General features: G+C 38.6%; 1 protein-coding gene across 1 annotated transcript in view; it reads left to right on the forward strand.

Annotated features, from left to right (window-relative positions):
* The window catches only part of JMY (junction mediating and regulatory protein, p53 cofactor), a 108,686-nt gene that overhangs the window by 22,230 nt on the left and 66,873 nt on the right, over window positions 1-19,583 (forward strand). The gene's annotated exons all lie outside the window — the stretch shown is intronic.

Genomic DNA, 19,583 nt, shown 5'->3' on the forward strand with positions numbered 1-19,583 from the left:
GCATTTACATTCTTGATCTAGCTGAGATTTATTTTGGTGTAGGGAATAAGATACAGATCCATCTTACTGTATTTCCTGATAAATGAGAGTTACCACACAATTTCTTGAATGATCATATTTATTGTGCACTAAACTTTGATATAGCTGAACTCTTTAATACTTCATTGTATTTGTATTTGATGCTTTTATCAATTATCAATAGTAATAATACAAATAATAAGGCCATTGCCCCCTCCACAGTTATTCTTCATAATTAAAAAAAATTTTTTTTTAATTTTTTTGAATACTTATTTTTGAGAGAGAGACAGCATGTGAACGGGGAAGGGGCAGAGAGAGAGGGAGATTCAGAACTGAAAGCAGGCTCGAGGCTCTGAGCCGTCAGCACAGAGCCCAATGCGGGGCTTGAACTCAGCACCCGTGAGATCATGACCTGAGCCCAAGTTGGAAGCTCAACCGACTGAGCCACCCAGGCGCCCCAGATTTTTTTTTAACTTTAAAATTGGCCTTTTCTTATGCAATAAAAAAGTCAAGTTATTTTTTTTACCATGTGGAATTTATAGATTAATTTAGTAAGAATTGATAGTTTTGTTATTAGTCTTAAATTTATATCATCTTTTGGTACCTTTAAACATTTTATGTGTTTATATAAACCTCTTAAGAGGTTTAAGTTTATTACTATTTTTCTGTTTTTGTTGCTGTTTTGTTGTAAATGGAATCCTTGCTAGCTGTTTTTACTATAATAGGGTTGTTGGTTTCTGCATACAAATTATAACTAAGCTTATTGAATGCTTTTTCTGTTGCAATTTTTCAGTTTATTCTAAATTGCATTCTTAAATTGCCAGTTTTTATTTTTTAATATTTTTAGAAGTTTATTGACAAGAGAGAGTGGAGGAGGGGCAGAGAGCAAGAATACCACCAAGCAGGCCTCCTGCTGTCAGAACAGAGTGTGATGCAGGGCTCAAACTCTCAAACCATGAGATCATGACCTGAGCTGAAATCAAGAGTGGGTAGGTTGCTTAACTGATTGAGTCTCCCACGTGCCCCAGAACTAGAATATCTTTATGATCATTTTATTGTTTGTTTGTAGGAGTAAAAAGCTAATAATAATAAAAAAAAAGCAAGCATGTCATCAGAATGAAGAGAGTTAATTTGATGGTCTCAAATCAGTGGCCATTGCCTTTAAACTTCCACCTTCACTGAATACATGAAGGCTTACGTACTGGAGATAAGATCCTGGCCAGTGCTAAAGAAAAGACCAGACTTATTTGTCACCCTTTACCTGTCTTTTTTTAAAAAATAAATTTTTTTTTTTTTAACGTTTATTTATTTTTGAGACAGAGAGAGACAGAACATGAAGGGGGGAGGGGCAGAGAGAGAAGGAGACACAGAATTGGAAGCAGGCTCCAGGCTCTGAGCCATCAGCCCAGAGCCTGATGCGGGGCTCGAACTCACGGACTGCAAGATCGTGATCTGAGCTGAAGTCGGAAACTTAACCGACTGCGCCACCCAGGCGCCCCACCCTTTACCTGTCTTAATGATTTTTCTGTGATTAGCTTCAGTCATAACTTTTTTTTTAAAGAATAGCTAAAAATGCTTCCCCCCCCCCCCTCCCATGTAGAAATGCATCAGTAGAGAACTGAGCCTTGAGAAATGGGAGTTGGGGCTAAATTTTAGTTTAAACCTGAGCATACCTTAGAGATACTGTGGTTTTGGTTCTAGACCACCACAATAAAACAAGTTAAATGAATATTTTGGTTGTCCAGTGCATATAAACATTTCCACTATACTGTAGTCTGTTGAGTGTTTAGTAGTATTACATCTAAAACAAAAACAATGTATGTACCTTAATTTGAAAATACTTCATTGCTGAAAAATGGTAATCATTTTCAGAGCTTTCAGAAGCGAGTTGTAGTCTTTTTGCTGATAGAGGGTCTTGCTTTAGTATATATTTTTTTAAGTTTATTTTGAAGGGGGGCGAGAGCACGTGAGTGTGCCCAGTTGGGTCGGAGAGAAGGGGAGAGGGAGAGACAGAATCTCAAGCAGGCTCCACACTAACCGTACTGAAACCAACATAGGTCTCGAACTCATGAACCGTGAGATCATGACCTAAACTGAAATCAAGAGTCAGATGCTTAATGGTCTGGACCACCCAGGCACCTTGGGTCTTGCCTTAGTATTGTGATTGTTGACTGATGAGGGTGGTGGTTGCTGAAGGTTAGGGTGGCTGTGGCTATTTCTTTTTTTTTTTTAATTTTTTTTTTTTTAACGTTTATTTATTTTTGAGACAGGGAGAGACAGAGCATGAACGGGGGAGGGGTAGACAGAGAGGGAGACACAGAATCGGAAGCAGGCTCCAGGCTCTGAGCCATCAGCCCAGAGCCCGACGCAGGGCTCGAACCCATGGACCGCGAAATCGTGACCTGAGCTGAAGTCGGACGCTCAACCGACTGAGCCACCCAGGCGCCCCATGTGGCTATTTCTTAAAATGAGACAACAAGGGAAGTATTCTGCATCAATTGACTCTTCCTTTTGTGAACAATTTCTCTGTAGTTTCTGTTACTGACTGGTAACATTTTACCCATATTAGAACTTCTTGCATAATTGGAGTCACTTCTCTCAAACACTGCTCTTGCTTCATTACCTAAGAGTAAGTAATATACTAAATCTTGTGTTGTCATTTCAGCAGTCATTATAGCATCTTCTGTCTCAAGGAACCACTTTCTTTGCTAATGCGTAAGAAGCAGCTCTTCATCTGTTTTATCACGAAATTGTAGCAATTCAATCACGTCTTTAGGCTGCACTTTTTTTTTTTTTAATTTTAAAAAAAATGTTTATTTTTGACAGAGAGACAGAGCATGAACAGGGGAGGGGCAGAGAGAGAGGGAGACACAGAATGGGAAGCAGGCTCCAGGCTCCGAGCTGTCAGCACAGAGCCTGAGTCGGGGCTCGAACTCACAGACCGGGAGATCATGACCTGAGCTGAAGTCGGACGTTCAACCCACTGAGCCACCCAGGTGCCCCAGGCTGCACTTGTAATTCTAGTTCTCTTACTGTTTCCATCACATCTGCGGTTACTTCCTCCACCAAAGTCTTGAACCTCTCAAAATTATTCATGAGATTGGAATCAGCTTCTTCCAAACTCCTGTGCATGTTGATATTTTGACCTCTTTCCATGAATTGTGAATGTTCTTCACCGTGTCTGGAATGGTGAAACCTTTCCAGAGGTTTCCACTTGACTTTGCCCAGATCCATAGAGGAATCACTATCTTTTGCCACTATAGTCTTGTGAAATGTAGTTCTTAAAGAATAAGACTTGAAAGTCAAAATTACTCCTTAATTCATGGGCTGCAGAATGGATGTAGTGTTAGCAGGCATGAAAAGTATATTAATCTCACTGTTCATCTCCATGAGAACTCATAGCTGACAGGTGCATTGTCCATGTGCAATGTTGTGAAAGGAATTGTTTTTTCTGAGCAGAAGATATTTTAAGCAGTGAGGTTAAAGTACTCAGTAAACCATATTGTCAATAGATGTGTTGTCATCCAGGCTACACTTTGGCATTTGCACAGAGTAGATCTACCATAATTCTTAAGGGCCCTAGTATTTTGGGAATGGTAAGTGAAGTGAGCATTGGCTTCAACCAGCTGCATTAACTGTTAACAAGAAAGTTAGTCTGTCTATCCTTTGAAACTTTGAAGCCAGGCACTAAGTTCTCTTCCCTAGCTATGAAAGTCCCAGAAGGCATCTTCTTCTAATGTAACAATCTAAGACTGTTTGTCTGTATTGGGACTCTGTTGTTTAATGTAGCCACCTTCATGATTTACTTTATTTAGCTGGATCTTCTGGACAACTTACTGTAACTTCTATGTGCATACTTTCTGCTTCACCTTGAACCTTTATATTATGAGGGAGACTGCTTCTCTCCTTAAACCTTATGAAAATCAACCTCTGGTAGCTTCAGACTGCTCTTATGCAGCTTCCTTATGTCTCTCAGCCTTCAAAGAATTAAAAAGAGTTAGGGCTTTGTCTGGATTTAGGCTTTGGCTTAAGTGAATGTTGTGACTGGTTTGATCTACTCAGGCCACTAAAAGTTTTCTGTATATCAGTAAGGCTATTTTGCTTATCATTGGTGTGTTCACTGGAATAGTGCTTTTAAGTTCCTTTATTAAGTCTTTCTTTACATTCACAAGTTGGCTAACTGTGAGAGGTCACTCTTGGTGTTCATCATGCCTTCTTGATTAAGCTTAATCATTTCTCGCATTTGATTTAAAGTAAGAGACATGTGACTGTGTTCATTTGAACACCCTGAAGCCATTGTTGGGCTATTAATTAGGCTAATTTCTGTATTGATGTGTCTCGGAATAGGGAGGCCTGAGGAGAGGCAGAAAGTTGGGGGATTGGCCAATTGGTAGAGCACTCAGAACATACAACATTTATCAGTTCAGTTCACCATCTTGTGTGGGTGTGGTTCATGGTGCCCCAAAACAATTATAGTAACAACATCCAAAAGTGCTGATCACAGATCACCTAACAAAGATAATAATAATGAAAAACCTTGAAATAATGTGAAAATTACCAAAATATGACCGACATGAAGTACATGCTGTTGTAAAAATGGCACTGATAGACTTGAATGATACAGGAGTGCCACAAACCTTGAATTTGTTAAAAGCAAAAATACCTGAAGTATAGTGAAGGGAAGCACAATAAATAAAAGAGGTATGCCTATAGTGCTAATTGATCTAATAGTAAATGAGAGGGAAAATTTTTGATTGAAGAAAATTTAGGGGCGTGGGGGTGGCTCACTTGGTTGAGTGTCCGATTTCGGCTTTGGTCATGATACCCTGTTCGTGGGTTTGAGCCCCATGTCAGGCCATGTGGTGACAGCTCAGAGTCTGGAGCCTGCTTCAGATTCTGTGTCTCCTTCTCTCTCTGCCCCTCCCCTGCTCATGATCTGTCTCTCAAAAAATAAAATAAAACCTTAAAAAAAAAAATAGATCTGCCATTGTCTGTATAACTACAGAGACTTTTAACCTCATGTTATTGTTCATTTTTTCTTGTGTCTCTGTTTTAATGTTGTGTACATGAACACAAGCAAGATGCTGCCCCTCTGTTTTCATGAATGGCACAATAGACGACAGTTAACCAAGTTTACATTCCATCATCAAGTGTGATTCTCCCATTAGTTCACTATTTATTTATTTATTTATATTATTATTTTTTTTAATTTTACATCCAAATTAGCATATAGTGCAACAATGGTTTCAGGAGTAGATTCCTTAATGCCCTTTACCCATTTAGCCCATGCCCCCTCCCACACCCTCTCCAGTAACCCTGTGTTCTCCATATTTATGAGTCTCTTATACTTTGTCTCCCTCCCTGTTTTTATATTACTTTTGCTTCCCTTCCCTTAGGTTCATCTGTTTTGTCTCTTAAAGTCCTCATATGAGTGAAGTCATATGTTATTTGTCTTTCTCTGACTGATTTCACTTAGCATAATGTCCTCCAGTTCCATCCACGTAGTTGCAAATGGCAAGATTTCATTCTTTTTGATTGCCGAGTACTACTCCATTGTGTGTGTGTGTGTGTGTGTGTGTGTGTGTGTGTGTGTGTGTGTGTGTGTGTATACACACCACATCTTCTTTATCCATTCATCCGTCGATGGATATTTGGGCTCTTTCCATACTTTGGCTATTGCTGATAATGCTGCTATAAAAATGGGGGTGCATGTGTCCCTTCGAAACAGCACACCTGTATCCCTTGGATAAATGCCTAGTATGGCAATTGCTGGGTCATAGGGGAGTTCTCTTTTTAGTTTTTTGAGGAACCTCCATACTGTTTTCCAGAGTGGCTGCACCAGCTTGCATTGCCACCAACAATGCAAAAGAGATCCTCTTTCTCCACATCCTCACCAACATCTGTTGTTGCCTGAGTTGTTAATGTTAGCCATTAGTTAGCTTTCTGATGGGTCATTAATATCTTCAAATCCAGTAGTCTAATCATTACCCCTCAAAATCGTCAGTGAAAGGTTTGATCTTAAATGGAAGAGGCTGAATCCACTATCCTGCCTTGAATTCCATTTGTAATTATGGTGGAGTAAATAGATCCTGCATGTTTCTGAGTTTGGGAAATTCATTTTATCTTGGTTGAACTGGAGATTTTATTCTGGTAATTCAAGAGGATAACTGGGCAAAAGTTTGTTTTTCTCACAAGGAAGATCTTTTTGAAGAAGATCATGACTTTCAGAAGGTCCACTTGTGGAAAGTTGAGTTACTGGAATACTCTTTAGCTGAGATCTAAATTCCTCTGGCATTCACCTTCAACTTGCTCTGTGAACAGCCTCTCAGCCTTGTTACCATCAGCCGGCCCTGCCGCTCTCTTATGCTTCTGCCTCGTGTTGTTAATAAGGGTATATTAAGGTGTTACGGAAGCAGAGTTTCTCAAACTTTGGTGTGCAGCTCAACACATGACAATCTTAACTAAAATGCAGATTCTGATTCTGTGGATCTGGAGTAGCCCCTGGGGTTCTGTATTCCTAAAAAGTTTGCACATGATGCTGGTGTTGCTAGTCACAGAGCATATTTTGAGTACCAAGGTACTAAATGACCATCATTTAAATATGATTATTTAGCTAAGTTGAACTCTGCCAACTAAAAATTAAAGAGGGCAAATTGACCACAGACAACATTCTTTATTCCTATTCCATAGATGGTTTCACTGCTCATTGGAATGTGCTGCATTTACAGACTCAGTGTGATGCTCTTTTCCCTAGTGTGTACCTTGTAGGTAGACTTCAGGGAACATAACACTTGGTTACCTCATTCATCCTACCCAGAATTCTCATCTGAGATGCTTTTATTCACATGATTTCTCAAGTCTGGGCTGCTCTCCTTCACCTACCCAGCACTTCCCATCCTTCAAGACCCAGTTCAAATCCTAGCTTTAGAACACCTTTTCCAACTGCTCTAGCCTCCTCTATCTAATCCATCTTTTCTCTAAAATTTTACTGTCTTTAATAATCAGTATTTTACTTTTATATCTGTTGCTTTGCTTCCCTATTTAGATTTTAAACTTAAAAAAATTTTTTTTTAATGTTTATTTTTGAGAGAGACAGCACGAGCAGGGGAGGGGCACAAAGAGAGACACAATCCTTGGCAGGCTTCAGGCTCTGAGCTGTCAGCACAGAGTCCAATGCCGGGCTTGAACCCATGAACTGTGAGATGATGACCTGAGTCAAAGTCGGACGCTCAACCGACTGAGCCATTCAGGCGCTCCTAGATTTTAGACCTCTTAAAGATAGTTTATCTTGGATGTTGTACATCCCCTATATGACCTCTCCTCTTGCATATCTAAAACAATTTGGATATAGTGTCTCTGAATCTGTTAATCATTGCCTCTAAAAACTTGTCTCTCTTCCTTTGTCTCAATTAGTGTCAGAAGCCTAGTAGTCTTTGCCCAAGTACTGTTGATTTTTATTTCCAAAGCATTTCTTGAATCTTGTTTTTCTCTACCCCAAAATGTAAGCTTCCACCAACTTTCATGGACTCATCTAGGAGCCTGTGAACTGATCCCTCTGCATGCACACTGGTGCCCCCTTCCAATATTTTCTCATTGTCGTTGTATAACTGAAGGCTAGCCGGGTCTGTTAGTGTCTCCAGAATTCTTCCATTGTGTTCTCCCCTTCTATTCTCCAGTTTGTTAACCATGTGTTATGGTCTGCATGGACGTTCCTCTCTGTCTTTCTGACCCAGTCTTCCCTTCCCACTTTGTCTAGTTTGTCTTTTCATCATTCAGAGCACAGATAAGGTTCTTTTACCTGGGAAAGTATTCCCTGATATTTTCTTGTAACCAGAGAGGTCTTGAGAGGGAAAAATAAAACAAAAAACCTTTAATGATAGCTCTTCGCTTTCAGCATAAAGCAAGATCCCACTTGGCCTGGCTTCATTCCACATCTTTAAATCATTTATATATTATCAGTTTAATTTTTTAAATGTTTGTTTACTTTTGAGGTGGGGAGGGGCAGAGAGAGAGAGAGAGGGAGATACAGAATCTGAAACAAGTTCCAGGCTTACTGTCAGCACAAAGCCCGATGCGGGGCTCAAACTTGGGAACCACAGATTATGACCTGAGCCAAAATTGAATCCTTAAGTTACTCAGCCACCTAGGTGCCCCATATATGTTACCGGTTTAGTCACTGATATCTGAGTTGATTCTTTTTGTTCTAGTTGACTTATATTAAAACAAACTAAAAAAACCAAACAAGTAAAAACTACTTGTTAACAAAGCAGAAAAAGACATTGATCTGATCACCTTATGAAATAATAGGACTTAGCAGAGATGAAAATCAGTGTTAATACGTTATTATGAATTTATTTTTAAATCTTTTTTTTTGTTGTTGTTTTACTTTAAAAATAAGCACACATACGGTGAAATACAAAATTATCTTTAGGGGTATTTTCGTGGCTCAGTTGGTTGAGTATCCAACTTGATTTTGGCTTTCTGTCTCTTAAAAAAAAAGGTTTGTATCAGTTAAAAATTAATAGGCTTTGCTTTACATCAATTTTAAGTTTACTGAAAAATTGAGCAGAAAATAGAGTTCTCATTTATTCCCCTCCTGTCCACAGTCTCCCCTGTTATTAAAGTGCATAGTTTACATTAGAGTTCATTCTTTATGTTAATGCAATTCTGATAAGTGTAGAATGTCTGTATCTACCATTACAATATTATACAGAAAGAACAGTTTCGCTGCTCTGAAAATTTCATGTTTCCCTTATTCATTCATTGGGGTGTGCTACATCTCCAACTCCTGGCAACTAGTGATTATTATTATTATTATTATTTTTTTTTTTTTTTACTGTCTCCATGTTTTGCTTTTTCCAGAATGTCATGTAATTGGAATCAGACAATATGTAGCCTTTTCAGATTGACTTCTTGTCACTTACCAGTATGTATCTAAGGTTCCTCCCTGTCTTTGTAGTTTGACAGCTCATTTTTTTAAATTGTTGAATGAGTATTCCAGTATATGGATGTATCGCAGTTTGTTTATCCATTTACTTATTGGAAGATATCTCTTGCTTCCAAGTTTCCATTTATGAATAAAGCTCCTATAATACTTATGTGCAGGTTTTGTTTGGATTTAGGTTTTCATCTCATTTTGGTAAATATCAAGGAGCAGGATTGCTGGATTATATGGTGAGAATATAGTTTTCTAAGAAAGAAATACCATGCTACCACTTACCAAAGGAAAGCTAAAGTAGCTATATTAATGTGAAGTAGGTATATATATATTTTTTTTTTTAATAATTTTTTTTTCAACATTTATTTATTTTTGGGACAAAGAGAGACAGAGTATGAACGGGGGAGGGGCAGAGAGAGAGGGAGACACAGAATGGGAAACAGGCTCCAGGCTCTGAGCCATCAGCCCAGAGCCTGACGCGGGGCTCGAACTCACGGACCGCGAGATCGTGACCTGGCTGAAGTCGGACGCTTAACCGACTGCGCCACCCAGGCGCCCCATGAAGTAGGTATATTAATTTGAGACAAAGCAGACTTTGGAGCAAGGAAAATTATGAAGGATCAAGAGAATTACATAATAATGAAAGGGTTAATTCTCTAAGAAGATCTAATAATCCTTGATGTGCACATGCCTAAAAACAGATGATAAGAATACATTACCACCAGCAGTGAGTGGGAATTCTGATTGCTCCACCTCCTTGCCAGTATTTGGTGTTGTCAGATCTGTAGTGGCATCTCACTGGTCTAATTTGTAGATCCCAAATGATAGTATGATATTGAACATCTCCTTTGCTTACCTGACATCTGTATATCTTATTTGATGAGATATCTTCAGATCTTTTTTTTTTTTTTTTAAGATTTTTTTAATTTTTTAATTTGGAAGTTCTTTTTTAGTTTGTTTATTTATTTTGAGAGAGACAGAGACAATGTGAGTGGAGGAGGGCAGAGAGAGGGAGACAGAGAATCCCAAGCAGTCTCTGTAGTGTCAGCACAGAGCCCAAAATGGGTCTTGAACCCACAAACTGTGAGGTCATGACCTGAGCTGAAACCAAGAGTCAGACACTTAACCACCTCAGCCGCCCAGGTGCCCTGAGAGGTTTTCAGATCTTTTGCTCATTTTTAAATTGGGTTGCCTTTTTTTTTTTTTTTTTTTTTTTTTTTTTTTTTTTTTTTAGTTTGGGATATGACCTTTATTGAGCTTATCCACTGGAGTGGAAATAATGTCTGTACGAAACCAAATGTTTGTTACTATAACTTCTGCATCACAATTAAAATCCAAACAGTTTTTTAAAAACAATCAACTCAATCAAAACCCACTACTTCAGAATCAGTAGACACTTAAATATGGATGGTTAAGACTCAAATGCAGAAATTTGGTTGGTTGGAAAGTGAATTAAACTTCCAACTTGCTCAATACAAAAAGGCAAAATTGTGTTTTCACAGAGATACAGTCCACTGGAATTACCAACACTGGACAGCTATTAAGAGTATTTAGAGTCCTGAGATAAGAATATTTAGAGTCCTGAGATAATAAGGAATCCAGGCATCCTTGAAACAGTCTTCTGTTGTCCTTTCTTCCCAATCAGAGATATGTGGATGTGTGGAATGACACCACCACCAGCAATTGTAGCTTTGATGAGAGAATTCCTCATCTCCACGAATAACAAGTTGCAAGTGATGAGGGGTAATACACTTTACCTTCAAGTCTTTTGATGCATTTCCTGCCAATTCAGGTACCACCTTTGTCTTGGCCTTTCCGGAATCCTTCCCAGCCTTACCATCTCAAATTCTGCTCAAGCTCAAACAAGGCAGAGAAAAGATTAGTCAGATAGCCAGGGAGATCCCACCTCCTACTTCATCGCACCACTATTCAAACTGCTGGGTTGCTTTCATAATGTTGAGTTTGGGAGGTTTTTTTTGTATATCTTGCATAACAGTGTTTTATCAGAAATGTATTCTGCAAGTGTTTTCTCCCAGTCTGTAGCTTGTGTTTTCATTCTTTTGTATGTCTTTTGTAGAAGTTACTAGTTTTAGCAAAGTCTAGCTTAATAATTTTTTTCTTCATGGATTGTGCTTTTAGTGTTATGTCTAAAACATCGGTCAAACCCAAGGTCACCAAGATTTTCTCCTATTTTCTAGGAGTTTTATAGTTTTGCATGGTCCATTTTGCATTAATTTTTTGTGCAAGGTATAAGGTCCCCCCCCCCTTTTGCATGTGCATGCCCATTTGTTTCTGTACCATTTGTTGAAAAGACTCTTCTTATTGAATTGCCTTTGCTCCTTTGTCAAAAGTTTACTGAACTGTGGGTTTGTTTTGGACTCTCCTCTGTTAATGTGTTTTCATTACCACACTGTCTTGATTACTGTAGCTTTCTAGTGACTAATGAAGTTGTATAGTGTCAATTCTCTGACCTTGTTTTTTAATATTGGGTTGGCTGTTCTGGGTCTGTTGCCTTTCTGTATAAACTATAGAATTGGCGTATTAATGTCCGCAAAATAACTTGATGATACTTTGATTGGCATTGCATTTAGTCTATAGATCAAGATGGAAAGAACTGACATCTTGACAACAGTAATCTTCCAATCCATATACGTGGAATATTTTTCCACTTGTCTTGATCTTTGATTTCCTTAATCAAAGTTGTGTAACTTTGCTCATACAGATCTTGTGCATTGATTGATATGTATTTCATTTTTTTTATTTCTAATGTAAATGATATGTGGAAGGTTTTGTGTTTTGTGGGATTTTTTGTTTTGTCTCGTCCTTTGGATTTTCTACACAGCAATGTCATCCACATAAAGACAGTTGTTTCTTCCCAATCTGTATGCCTTTTATTTCTTTCCTTAATTGCATTAGCTAGGACTACCAGTACAATGTTAAATAGGAATGATGCGCGGGGACATCCTTGCCTTGTCCCTTATGGGAAAGCATCTAGTTTATCACAGTTAAAAATGTTAGCTCTAGGTTTTTTGTTGTTCTTTATCAAGTTAAGGAAGTTTCCCTATATTCCTAGTATGCTAGTGGTGTTTTTCATGAATGGTGTTGGGTTTTTTCCACTACTTTTCCTGCATCTATTGATGTCATATGATTTTTTTTTCCTTTAGACTGTAATGTGATGGGTTACATTGATTTGTTTTTTTAAAATGTTGAACCAGTCTTGCATACCTGTAATAAATCACATTTGGTTGTAATATATAATCTTCTTATAGAGTGTTGGATATACCTCCCTAATACTTTGTTGAGGATTTTTGCATCTACATTCATAAGCGATGTTGATCTATAGTTTTCTCGTAATGTTTTGGTTGGGAGAATTTACCAGTGAACCTGTCTGGACTTGCTTGGTATTTTCTTTTTTTTTTTTTTTTTTTCAACGTTTATTTATTTTTGGGACAGAGAGAGACAGAGCATGAATGGGGGAGGGGCAGAGAGAGAGGGAGACACAGAATCGGAAACAGGCTCCAGGCTCTGAGCCAACAGCCCAGAGCCTGACGCGGGGCTTGAACTCACGGATCGCGAGATAGTGACCTGGCTGAAGTCGGACGCTTAACCGACTGCGCCACCCAGGCGCCCCTTGCTTGGTATTTTCTAATTTGGAAGGTTACTGATTATAAATTCAACTTCTTGAGTACGTAATAGGCCTATTCTGATTATCTGTTGTTGGGTGTGAGTTTTATTAGAGTGTATCTTGTAAGGAATTCATCCATTTCACCTAGGTTGTTGAATTTGTGGGCATAGAGATCTTCTTAATATTCCTTTTAAAGTTCATGGCAGCAGTAGTTATGTCCATTTTTCTAGTAACTGTTTTCTTTTTCTTTGCTAACCTTGATAAAGGTTTATCAACTTTATTGATGTTTTCAAAGAACCAGAGTTTTTTTGTTCATTGTTCTCTATTGATTTCCCCGTTTTAATTTCACTGATTTAAACTCTAAATTTTATTCTTATGTACTCTTAAAATTATAATTTGCTTTTTTGGTTTTCTAAGGTGAAGGCTTAGATTATTGGATTTAGACTTTTGTAATATATGCATTCGGTGCTATAAACTTTCCTCTAAGCACCTTTAATGCATCCCAGAGTTTTTGATAAATTGTTTTCATTTAGTTAAAAATATTTTAAAATTTCTCTTGACTTTCTTTGATCCAGCTACTGTTTAAAATTATGTTCTTTGGGGCGCCTGGGTGGCTCAGTCGGTTAAGCGTCCGACTTCGGCTCAGGTCATGATCTCACGGTCCATGAGTTTGAGCCCCGCATCAGGCTCTGTGCTGGCAGCTCAGAGCCTGGAGCCTGCTTCGGATTCTGTGTCTCCCTCTCTCTGACCCTCCCCCGTTTATGCTCTGTCTCTCTGTCTCAAAAATAAATAAACATTAAAAAAAAATATGTTCTTTAATTTCCAGGTGTTTTAGGGATTTCCAGCAATATTTCTGTTAGTGATTTCTAGCTTAATTTCATTTTAGTCTGAGAGCATACTTCATGTGACTTCTTTCAAATTTGTTACGGTGTGTTTTAGGCCCAGAATGTGATCTGTCTTGATAAATGTTCCATGTGAGCTCAAGAAGAATATGTTGGATGAAGTAGTTAATAGATGTCAATTATGTCCAGTTGATCCATGGTGCTGTTGAGTTCACCTATATCCTTACTGATTTTCTGACTGTTGGCTCTGTCCATTATTGATAAAGGGGTCTTGAAGTCTCCAAGTATCATAGCCTTGTAGTTCTATCCGATCTCCTTTTTCTGATAATTTTCCTTGCTCCAAGGTCTGCTTTGTCGAAAGTAATATAACTACTGCAACTTTCTTTTGATTAGTGTTAGCATGGTATGTTTTTATCACCTGACAGTGTCTTTTAATTGGTGTATTTTTTTTTTTTAATTTTTTTTTTTCAACGTTTATTTATTTTTGGGACAGAGAGAGACAGAGCGTGAACGGGGGAGGGGCAGAGAGAGAGGGAGACACAGAATCGGAAACAGGCTCCAGGCTCTGAGCCATCAGCCCAGAGCCTGACGCGGGGCTTGAACTCACGGACCGCGAGATCGTGACCTGGCTGAAGTCGGACGCTTAACCGACTGCGCCACCCAGGCGCCCCTAATTGGTGTATTTTAAACATCGATGTTTAAAATGATTATTGATACAGTTGGAGTAATATCTATCCTGTTAATATTTTCTGTTTATTGCCATGTTGTTTTTTTCTTTTATCCATCTTCCACTCTTTGAGCATTCTGGTATTAATTAAACATCTTATATTCTGGTTTTTTATCAATTAGTATATCCTCAATTTAGCATATCTGTGATACTTTTTTAAACTTTTTTTAGTGCTTGCATTCAATTTTGGGATATACATTTGCAATACTAACCAAGCTTTCTTTCAAATAGTGCTGTTGCACTTCATATTGTAGCGCAGGTTCCTGGTAATAAGGTGTTCCCAGTTCTTCCCTCCTGTCCCTTTTAACATTTCTGTCGGGTTTTTTTTTTTTTTTTTTTTAATTTATCTTATTGTTTAAGATGTAATTGCTGGTTATATTATGGCTACTATTTTGAGCAAACTATTATCTGTTAGTTGCCTGGAGCCTGCTTTGGATTCTGTGTGTGTGTCTCTCTCTGTCCTTCTGCTCACACACTCTCTCTCAAAATAAATAAAAATTAAAAAAAAAAAAAAAAGAGAGTTGGATGCTTAACCAACTGAGCTACCTAGGTACCCCAAAGGTATTTTTTCATTTTATTTCCTTTTGATTCTTAGTATTTCCAACTCTCTGCTTACATTTCATATGTTCATTCTTGCATATTGTCTGCCTTTCCATTAGTTCCCTTAGCATATCAGTTATAGTTTCAATTCCCAGTCTGATAGTTCCCATATCCCTGCTATACCTGCATATGGTCTTGATGCTTGCTTTATCTCTTCAAACTGTACTTCTAATATGCCCTATAATTTTGTTTTTCTAAATTTTTTAAATGTTTGCTAATTTTTGAGAGAGAGCGAGAGTCAGGTGAGTAGCAGAGAGATGGGGAGAGACAGAATCTGAAGCAGGCTCCACATTCTGAGCTGTTTGCACAGAGCCCGACGCGGGGCTTGAACCCACAAACCGTGAGATTGTGATCTGAGCCAAAGTCAGACACTTAATTGACTGAGCCACCCAGGTGCTCCTTCCCTAGTTAGTTCTTAAATAAAAACCTAAGGTATGAAATTCTTTTGGTTTTATTCTCCTTTTACATGGGAGGTCTGCTGATGCAACGGTAAGGAATTAGGGGAAGTGCTAATCACAGACTTATGAATACTTTTTAACCTGTCTGTACCCTGGGACTATTATTTTCACAAATGCTCCTCAATATCCCACTTCTCAACCCCCACTCCTTAGTGAGACAGGAGTTGAGCATTTCTCTTCCCTAGGTCATTTAGGGTCTGGTGAAACCCTAGTACATAAGGCTATGGTAAAATAGTTTTTCTTGAGGACAGGCCTTGTTAAGATGGAATGATTCCTGAGCATATTGCAGAATGGCCACACTACTCATTCTCTGCCAGAAACACAAGGATTTTGGCCAGTCTTCATTTAGAATCTGCTAGAACTCAGGGAGATAAAACAAAGAAAGTGTAGGGGCACCTGGGTGGTTCAGTCAGTTAAGTATCCAACTTCAGCTCAGGTCATGTGATCTCCTCATTCCCAAGTTCAGCCCCCTTCTCCCCTCCCCCCCCCCCCCCCCCCATCTGAGTCTGCTTCGGGTTCTGTGTCTCCGTCTGTCTGTACCCCTCCCCTGCTCATTCTCTGTCTCTCTCAAAATAAACATTTTAAAAAATTAAAGTTTTTCTTTTTGTTTTGTTTTTTTAAAGTAATCTCTACACCTAACATGGGGCTCAAATCCATAACCCTGAGATCAGGAGTCACACGCTCCTCCAATGAGTCAGCCAGGTGCCTCCAAGCCTAATTTTAGTTCTTGTAGTAACTTTAGTTACTCTGCTAAGTGATGCCAAGAAGGCCCAGGCAGATAAAGGGAATGAAGAAGAGGAAGGACAAAACAGGCACAATGGAGAATGAGAGAGGGCCTGTGCTAGTCCTGGAAATTGAAGTTAGGATTTTCTTCTGCTGTCCACTACCGGTGTAACTCTGCACAGTAGTCAGTCTTTGTGGAGTGAGTAGTCTAGAAAGCTGTGTAGCCTGAGGCTCTGCAGTTGTAAATGGGATCAATTCCTTGATTGCTCTTTCTCCCTCATCATTGTTTACATATACAACCAGTTTCTGTACATTGATTTTATATCTTGCGACTTTGCTGAATTCATGTATTGGTTCTAGCAGGTTTTGGGTGGACTCTTCTGGGTTTTCCACATAGAGTATCATGTCTTCTGCGAAGTGTGAAAGTTTGACTCCCTCCTTGATGATTTGGATGCCTTTTATTTCTTTGTGTTGCCTGATTGCTGAGACTAAGACTTCCAATGCTATGTTGAATAACAGTGGCGAGTGTGGACATCCCTGTGGTGTAGCTGACCTTAGGGGAAAGTTCTGTTTTTCCCCTATTGAGGATGATACTAGTGGTGGGTCTTTTGTATATGGCTTTTATGATCTGGAGGTATGATCCTTCTATCCCTACTTTATCAGCAGTTTTTGTCAAGAAAGCTTGCTGGGTTTTATCAAATGCTCACTCTCTATTGAGAGGATCGTATAGTTCTTAACCTTTTTTAAAATTAATGTGGTGTATCACATTGATGTGCAGATACTGAACCATCCCTGCATTCCAGGAATAGATCCCACTTGATCGTGGTGAATAATTCTTTTAGTGTATTATTGGATCTGTTTTGCTAGTATCTTGTTGAGAATTTTTGAATCCATGTTCATCGGTGAAGTTAGTCTGTATTTCCCCTTTTTAGTGAGGTCTTGGTCTGCATTTGAAATCAAGGTAATGCTGGCCTCGTAGAAATGAGTTTGGAAGCTTTCCTTCCATTTCTGTTTTTTGGAACAGCTTCAAAAGAATAGGTGTTAATTCCTCTTTAAATTTTTGGTAGAATTCCCCTGGGAAGCCATCTGGCCCTGAACTCTTGTTTGGAGATTTACTGATTCAGTTTCTTTACTGGTTATGGGTCTGTTCAAATTTTGTTTCTTCCTGTTTCAGTTTTGGTAGTTCATATGTTTCTAGGAATTTGTCCATTTCTTCTAGATTGCCCAATTTTTTGGCATATAATTACTCATGATATTCTCTTACTATCATTTGTATTTCTGCAGTGTTGTTTGTGATCTCTCCTCTTTCATTTGTGATTTTATTTATTGAGGTCCTTTCCTTTTTCTGTTGGATCAAACTGGGTAGGGTTTTTATCAATTTTGTTAATTCTTTCAAAGAATTAGCTCCTGGTTTCATTGATGTGTTCTACTGGTTTTGTTTTTGTTTTTGATACTGTTGATTTCTGCTCTAATCTTTATTACTTCTCTTTCTCTGCTCGTTTTTTGGCTTTATTTGCTCTTCTTTTTCTAGTTTTTTTTACATGTAAGGTTAGTTTGTGTATTTGAGACCTTTATTTCTTGTTTAGGAAGGCCTGGATTGCTATATACTTCCCTCTTAATGCCCACCTTTGCTGCATCCAAGAGGTTTGGGGTTGTCATGTTTTCATTTTCATTGGCTTCCATGTATTTTTTAATTTGCACTTTAATTTATTGGGTAACCCATTCATTCTTTAGTAGGGTGTTCTTTAATCTTCAAGTATTCATGGTTTTTCCAAATTTTTTCTAGTGGTTAATTTCGAGTTTCACAGCGTTGTGGTCTGAAAATATGTAAGGTATGATCTCGATTTTTTTGTACTTGTTGAGGCTGATTTGTGTACCAGTATGTGATCTATTCTGGAGAATGTTCCATGTGTACTCAAAAAATGTGTATTCTGCTTTAGGATGAAATGCTCTGAATGTATCTCTTAAGTCCATCTGGTCCCATGTGTCATTCAAACCCATTGTTTCGTTGTTGATTTTTTGCTTAGATGATATGTCCGTTGTTGTAAGTGGAGTGTTGAAGTCCCCTATTGTTGTTGTATTATTATCAATGAGTTTCTTTATTTTTATTTTATTAAAAACGTTTTTTTTTAATGTTTGTTATTGAGAGACAAAGAGACACAGAGCGTGAGCAGGGAACGGGGAGAGAGAGGGGGAGACACAGAATCTGAAGCAGGCTCCAGGTTCTCAGCTGTCAGCACAGAGCCCGACGCAGGGCTCGAACTCATGATCTGTAACATTATGACCCGAGCTGAAGTCAGTTGCCCAACGAACTGAGCCACCCAGGTGCCCCACAATGAGTTTCTTTATGTTTGTGATTAATTGATTTATATATTTGGGTGCTTCGGCGTTGGGGGCATAAATATTTACAATTATTAGATATTTTTGTTGGATAGGCCCCTTATGATATAATGCCCTTCTTAATCTCTTGTTACAGTCTTTATTTAAAAATCTAGTTTGTCTGATGTAAATATGCCTATACCAGCTTTCTTTTGACAACCATTAGCATGATAGCTGGGTCTCTATGCACTTTTAATCTACAGGTCTAAAGTGAGTCTCCATTTTAAACAGCTTGTTTTGTTATCCATTTTGATACCCTGTGTCTTTTCAGTGGAGCATTTATTTAGTCCATTGACATTTAGGGTGAGTACTGAAAGATACGAATTAGCACCATTGTGTTGCCTGTTGAGTTGGTGTTTCTGATGATGTTCTCTGGTGCTTTCTAGTCTTTGTTGCTTTTGGTCTTTTTTGTTTTGTCTTTTTTCGACTCAAAGCGTCCCCCTTAAAATTTCTTCTAGAGCTGGTTTAGTGGTCACAAACTCCTTTAGTTTTCATTTGGGAAACTTTTGCTGTCTCTGTTTTGAATGACAGTCTTGCTGGATTAAGAATTCTTGGCTGTGTATTTTTCCGATTCAGCACGTTGAATACATCCTGCCACTCCTGTTTTTGTCCTGCCAAGTTTCTGTGGATAGGTCTGCTGTGAACCTGATCTGTCTTCTTTATAGTTTAAGGATTTTTTTTCCCTTGCTGCTTTCATAATTCTTTCTTTGTCTGTGTATTTTGGAAATTTGACTATGCTATGCCTTGTTGATTGTCATTTTTTGTTGAATCTAGTGGGAGTTCTATTTACTTCTTGGATTTTGACATCTGTGTCCTTCTCCAGATTAGGAAAGTTTTCTGGTATAATTTGCTCACATAAACCTTCTGCCCCCTTTTCTCTCTCTTCATCTTCTGGGACCCCTATGGTTCAGATGTTACTCCTTTTTAAATTTTTTTTTTTTTTCAACGTTTATTTATTTTTGGGACAGAGAGAGACAGAGCATGAACGGGGGAGGGGCAGAGAGAGAGGGAGACACAGAATCAGAAACAGGCTCCAGGCTCTGAGCCATCAGCCCAGAGCCCGACGCGGGGCTCGAACTCACGGACCGCGAGATCGTGACCTGGCTGAAGTCGGATGCTTAACCAACTGCGCCACCCAGGCGCCCCAAGATGTTACTCCTTTTTAATGAGTCACTGAGTTCTCTAATTCTTACATTGTGCTATCAAAAGTTAATTTGGGAATGTTCCAAACTGGGAGGAGGAGCAGAGTGGCGAGGAGATTTGGGGAAATTAG

This window comes from Leopardus geoffroyi, chromosome A1, assembly GCF_018350155.1.
Source record: "Leopardus geoffroyi isolate Oge1 chromosome A1, O.geoffroyi_Oge1_pat1.0, whole genome shotgun sequence".
NCBI lineage: Eukaryota > Metazoa > Chordata > Mammalia > Carnivora > Felidae > Leopardus > Leopardus geoffroyi.